Source organism: Gekko japonicus, unplaced genomic scaffold (genome assembly GCF_001447785.1).
Source record: "Gekko japonicus isolate JY-2015 unplaced genomic scaffold, Gekko_japonicus_V1.1 scaffold3959, whole genome shotgun sequence".
Classification (NCBI taxonomy): domain Eukaryota; kingdom Metazoa; phylum Chordata; class Lepidosauria; order Squamata; family Gekkonidae; genus Gekko; species Gekko japonicus.
This window is the reverse complement of record NW_015173257.1, coordinates 53,394-60,103: the sequence shown is the minus strand read 5'-3', so window position 1 is coordinate 60,103 and position 6,710 is coordinate 53,394.

The window sequence follows — 6,710 nt, the reverse complement described above, 5'->3', positions numbered from 1 at the left end:
TTGTTCGAAACACGCAGGTTATGCCCGGGAGGCGTGTTGCTAGGCTTACTTGCTCGCTGAATCACCTCATGGGAAAATACATCTACTAGGCTTGCTTGCTAAGCTGAATCATCACAGTGAGAAATACCAGCTGCCTGCTAGCTTTACCTGATGGATCATCACTTGGGAAATGTAGAATAGGTTGCTGCATTGTTTGGTGCAAATAACTGTACATTGATATCTATTCATCAGGAAGAAGACAGTTTATACTGGAGTGGGTTTCTGCGATTATGGACTCTTCGTGTTATATAATTTAGTTTGAAAGTGTTTGAAATGTTGATGTTGCCTCTCCCCCGCTGGCAAGCCTCGTGGACTGCCCTCAGCCCCCCCCCCGCGCTTTATGTCTGCAGCTGCTGAGCTTGGACCGTGCCTGCAGCGGTGGCGGCACCACCAACACCTCCTTGGAGCGAACGCAGCCATGGAGGCGCTGGCCAAGGCCGTGGGGAGCGGGCCGCAGATTGGGGGCTCCTCCCACCGCACCTGGCGGCTGGACGCCTGCCTGTGACTGCCCGGCCACCCAGCCACCAGCACGCCCACGCCAGCGGGAGCGAGATGCCGGACAACGAGAGGCCTGACAGCGACTTCCACAGCCTTCATGGCTTCAGCCCTCGCCCCGGGGCCTTGCTAGAGTCCGTTGCATTGACTTCACAACGGACTTGGCGGCTAGTACTATCATATTGGTTTGACCGCACCACTTCTTTTAAGGTGTCATTGCCCGTCAAGTATTCTAACACTGGTAATCATTGTCCCACAGATTTGGAGTGAGAATGAACCTGGTCTGCTAATCTTCTCCATTAAAAAAATAAGCCCACAGTTTACAGTGCCACTGTGTGATGGTTGGCGGACGAACAGTTTTCCAGTTTGTTTATTGAAAGAGCTCTCTCAGCCCCTGCCTACCTCACGGGGTGTCTGTTGTGGGGAGGGGAAGGGAAAGGAGTTTGTAAGCCGCTCTGGGACTCCTTCGGGTAGAGAAGGGTGGGGTATACATCCAATCTCCTCCTCCTCTTCCTCCTCCTCCTCCTCCTCCTCTTCTTCTTCATTTGGAGGACATGGTAGGATATATGCTGAACAGGCAGCAGCCACACAATGCTTTATATCAACGGATTAAAAATATTTTGGGGAACTGAAATCAGAAACCACAATTAAAAACACTTCCCCCTCACCCTTCACAATCTTATTCAGAAGCAGCTTAATTCAGTTTAAGTAATTCTTTACGTTTGATCGTGGGATGTAGTCCTGTCGCCAAGACTGTGCCACGTAAGCGTATGATTAACAAAATTTATTATGTTTCGGGTGAGAGTTTTGTCACCTTTGTAATCCTGTTTCGAATCGGCAGGGAGGCAGTTCTAGGGTAAAAACTGACCATTAGAATGTAGAACGTTCAAAATGGGGATAGAAACTTTTTTAATGGAGTTGTTGAGTTCAGCATGAACAGTCAGAGGCCTTTTCTTTTGTCTCAGCGTTTCACTTCTTCTTCTGTAAATGTTTCAGACGGAGTGGAAAAGCTCGAGAACCCTGTAATATTGAAACTCTGGTATGATATCGCCCTCCTCTTAAAGACCAAAGATCTTCAGGAAACGCAGAGTTTGTGCCATATTTTGAGGCCCCTTGAGAAATAGCAGGGATTATATGTGGCGTGATTTAATGAGCACGTTGAGGCTTATTGCAGAAAGCAATTCCTTCCCCTCTGAACGTTTATCAATCCTTAGGCGTGTTCAAGTTCAAGTTTATTCAAGTTTAGCAGCCCATAGGCAATACACTATACAACTACAGTTGCGATCCTCCCGATGGGGGCGGAGTTCCCCCGATTTTGGACCTCCCCAATGTTCCCTCTAAGCTATGGAGTCCTGTGAGCAAAAATTCTACTCTGTGAGCTCCTGGCATTAAAGTTGTGTCACCCAGAGGTGTCGTCATGGCGCTGGGCACACCACGGGGGGACGCTCTACCATTCAGCAAAAAACTCTATGGTGACATGGCTGCATAGGAAATTTCCGCCTGGCCTCGGCAACATCGTTTTGTCATGGGAGGTCTGTGGACCCTTTTTGTACGTCGTCTGACGGTGCAGTGTAACATCCATACATATTGTACTGTGTCATGTTCAAGAGCTGTTATTTATTTATTTATTTGATTTGATGTGTATCCCGCCCTCCCTGCCGAGGTAGGCTCAGGGCGGCTTACAGACAATATTGTTGTGAAGTAGTGCTGGAGCCCCTTGGACTGCAAGAAGATCAAATCAGTCAATCCTAAAAGAAATCAACCCTGACTGTTCCCTGGAAGGCCAGATAATGAAACTGAAGCTCAAGTACTTTGGCCACCCAATGAGAAGGGAGCCCTCACTGGAGAAGACCCTGATGCTGGGAAAGATTGAAGGTCAAAGAAGACGGGGACGGCATGTGAAGGAGTGGAGAATCAAACCTGGTTCTCCTAGATTAGAGTCCGCGCTCTCAACCACTGCCCCAAACTGGCTCTTAACCACTACACCAAAGAGCTTTAAAACAAAGGGATGGAGCTCAGGGCAAGCTGGGGGGGAAAAACCCACAACTTTACCCACTCGCCATAACCAGTTTCCCCCAGCCCACGACATCCTTCGGACTGGCCGGCCTTTGCAAGATCCCTGCCACATTAACCTACAACCACCCTCGTCGGCTCGTCTGATCACTGAGAACCCTTTCGAAAGAGTTGCTGTGTTAATCTGCCATAGCAAAGGAAAACCGAAATGAAGTTTCAGAGGATGCCTTTGTTGGTTTGCCGTACGAGAGCCAGATTCGAGCAAGATTGGTGAGTCTTAAAAGGGCCACTCAATTTCAGTTTTACTTGCGCTCGGCGGCAGAGAGGTTACAGGTAAGCACGCGGGAGTTCGACACGGTGGAAATAAGGCGTTTCTCAGTTATCCCGGCCAGACACCTCCTCCTACAGTCGCTCAGAGCCACTTTTACCAGGGACTGTGTTTTTGATGATGGGGCACAAAGAGGAACACTTAGCGTGCAACGCTTTCTTGCTTACCCAGTTTCACTCTTCTTCTTCTTCTATTTATTTTTTTAAAAGAAAATCGATTCTGATGCATTTCCACTGGTTTGCAAAGTGTGAAGCCACAAAGGGAGAGAGGAGAGTTTTTTAAAAAAACCCCAAACCTGCCAGTCGCCTTGGTGGGGAGAAAAGGTGTGAAAACGAAACCTCCATATGGCAACTCTGTTTGTCTTCCTGTTGTGCTCCGGAGCCCTGCCTCGGCGTCACCCCGGCAAGTAGAGGCCCGAACAGGTGCGAAGATGCCGAGAAATGATAAGGAGGATGAGGACAGCGGAGGATCCGGATCTCGAGTGGCTAAAACATGCTTGTCTTGGGTTATATTTCTTCGGCGATGTACGGTTTTGGGAGGCAGGCCAGAACTCAGAGGCAGAGCATACGCTTTGTATGCAGAAGGTCCCAGGTTCAATCCCCCAGCGTCTCCATTTGAAAGGATCTGGGAGCAAGGGACATGAAAGACCTCTGCCTAAGCTGCTGGTCGGTGCAGACAAGACTAACCTCTTCCCCCACCCCTTTTGCCCGCTTCAGCCTCCTCTTTAATATGCCCACAAGACAGAAGAATGGTCCAGAGTAGGTTTTAGGTTAGATTATGGGCGCCAGGGGTCATTTCCTGCAGGAGCGCACAGGAGCGGAGCTCCGGCAGTAAAGAGCCCAGGGGGCGGGCACATGCAACAAGCCCCACCCCCTGCTCCCACCAGCCCTCAGTCAGAGCAAGAAGCAGCCAGGTAAGTTGTGCCCCTCCCCCCAGCCCAAAACAGTCCAGTGGCACCTTTAAGACCAGGTTTTATTCAGGTACAAGCTCTCCCTCCTCTGCGAGGACAGATCTGCATGTCCCCCCCCCCAATAGCAAGCAATCCAAAACAGTCCAGTGGAGCCTGAGCAGTCGGTGTTGCCTTCTGACACACTTCCGGTGATGTCAGGGGGTGTGGCATATGCAAATAAGTTATGCTAGTGAGTTATGCTAATCAGCTCCTGCACCTCTTTTTCTAAAAAATGACCCCTGATGGACACCATCTGGAGACGTTCAAATTCAGAACAATTGATCTGCTGATTTTAATCTAATTTTTGCATGTTTTCATCCTCTTTTTCTACGGAATGACCCCTGAATTGGACGCCATCTGGAGACGTTCAAATTCAGAACGATTGATCTGCTTATTTTAATCTACTTTTTGCATGTTTTCAACCTGTTGTAAATTGCCCAGAGCCCTGTTTACTCAGGGATCGGGCAATTCAGAAATTCTGCTGTTGTTCTTGTCTGGTGCGGTGGTTAGGTTGTTGTTTGGTGTGGTGTGGTGGTTAGGAGCACGGACTCTAGTCTGGGAGAACCGGGTTTGATTCCCCGCTCCTCCACGTGCAGCTGCTGGTGTGACCTTGGGTCAGTCACAAGTTCCCTTAGAGCTTTTCTCTCAGGGGCAGTGCTCTCACTCAGCCTTCACGGGGTGTCTGTTGTTGGGAGGGGAAGGGGAAGGAGTTTGTAAGCCACTCTGAGATTCCTTCGGGTAGTGAAGGGCGGGTTATAAATCCAATCTCCTCCTCCTCCTCCTCCTCCTCCTCCTCCTCTTCTATTATTAACAACAACGACAACAATAATAATAGACCAAGGGTCTGGTCCCATACAAGGCAGTGTTCTTGTGTTGAAGCCTCCGGCACTGGCCAAGAAGGTCTGGGGAGAGAGCTCACCGAGAGGTCAAGCCGAAGAGGTCGAAAGGGCCAACGTGATCCAGTGGTGAAAGCAGCGGGGCTGCAGAGACTTTGCTCACAAAGTAGAATTTTTGCTCACAAAAGTCCACAGCTTAGAGGGAACATCCTCCTCCTCCTCTTCTATTATTAACAACAACAACAACAACAATAATAATAATAGACCAAGGGTCTGGTCCCATACAAGGCAGTGTTCTTGTGTTGATGCCTCCGGAACTGGCCGAGAAGGTCTGGGGAGAGAGCTCACCAAGAGGTCAAGCCGAAGAGTTCGAAAGGGCCAACGTGATCCAGTGGCGAAAGCAGTGGGGCTGCAGAGACGAGAGTTCCAATCCCCGCCAAAAGCCAAACCTGACGCAAGATAGACCACAGGTATCTAGCTGTTGGTAAATGGGGCACACAGCCGTGCTTTGAATCGTGGCCACGGGGGAATGCAAGAGAGAATTCAGCCATTCGATTGCATGTGCCCGCCCCCTGAGCTCTTTACTGCCGGAGCTCCGCTCCTGTGCGCTCCTGCAGGAAATGACCCCTGCGCAAGATAGACCACAGATATCCAGCTATTGGTAAATAGGGCACACAACTGTGCTTTGAATTGTGGCCACGGGGAAATGCAAGAGAGAATTTAGCTATTCAAGCCCTGCTTCGCTTTACTAGTTGAAGCCAGCCTCCCCCCCCTCTTATTTCCCCCCCCCCATCAAGTAACAGGGCAAGAGACGTACAGAGGTGGTTCGCCATGGCCTGCCTCTGCGTAGCAACCCTGGGCTTCTTCGGCGACCTCCCATCCAAATACTCACCAGGGCCGACCCCGCTTAGCCTCTCAGATTTGATGGGATCAGGCCAGCCTTGGGCTAATTAGCAGTTTTAAAGAGGAAGTTTTTAAGGAACGTGCGGCATCGGCTCTTCTTCTACATGATATTGATTGTCGTCATGGAGGCCATTTGGATCTGAAACCTGAGTCACTGAGCCGCGTACGTGCGTGTGAATGGGCATTTCGGGAAGCGGACGAGGCAGGGACAGGGAAAAGCCTCCTTGGCGGTCTCCCATCCAAATACTCACAAGGGTTAGCCTCCGAGATCTGATGGGATCAGGCCAGCCTGGGCTAATTAGCAGTTTTAAAGGGGAAGTTTTTAAGGAACCTGCGGCACCGGCTCTTCTTCTACACAATATTATCGTCACGGAGGCCGTTTGGATCTGAAACCGGAGTCACTGGGCCGCGTACGTGCATGTGTGAATGGGCATTTCGGAAAGCGGACGAGGCAGGGACAGGGGAAAGCTGGACCGACCCCAGAACGGATTGAAGTTGGGTGTGTGCGCGTGCGCCTTGTACATTTTGAGAAACGTTGCGTCTGACAGTCAGTGTTTTTCACACCTCTGCACAATTAAAGATCCTCTTGGCTTCCGTTCAAGTCCTGCAAGAGCACGAGGGACTGCACTCGCGCTGAGCGCACTGATCACTCATGTGCCCAGTGAGTCACCCGTTGCCTTTCTTGATCGCTCACCTCAAGGAGAAGAAACTCGCACTTCTTGGAAATCGGAGTTTCGTTTCTCTGCAGTCTGACATGCTTTGTTCTGAGTACTGATTGGGGGTTCGTCTGCTTGGCCTCCCCCTCTGTCTGTCTGTCTCTCACTGATCACTCATGTGCCCAGTGAGTCACCCGTTGCCTTTCTTGATCGCTCACCTCAAGGAGAAGAAACTCGCACTTCTTGGAAATCGGAGTTTCGTTTCTCTGCCGTCTGACATGCTTTGTCCTGAGGACTGATCGGGGTTCGTCTGCTCGGCCTCCCCCTCTGTCTGTCTGCCTGTCTTTCCAGATCAATGCTCCCTCTAAGCTGTGGAGTCTTGTGAGCAAAAATTCGACTTTGTGAGCTACTTTGAGCGAGCGATTTGGCTCCTGCGTTAATTAGTTTGCTCTGGAGCCCTCCTTCCTGAGTGAAGACAAAAATGTGTGAGC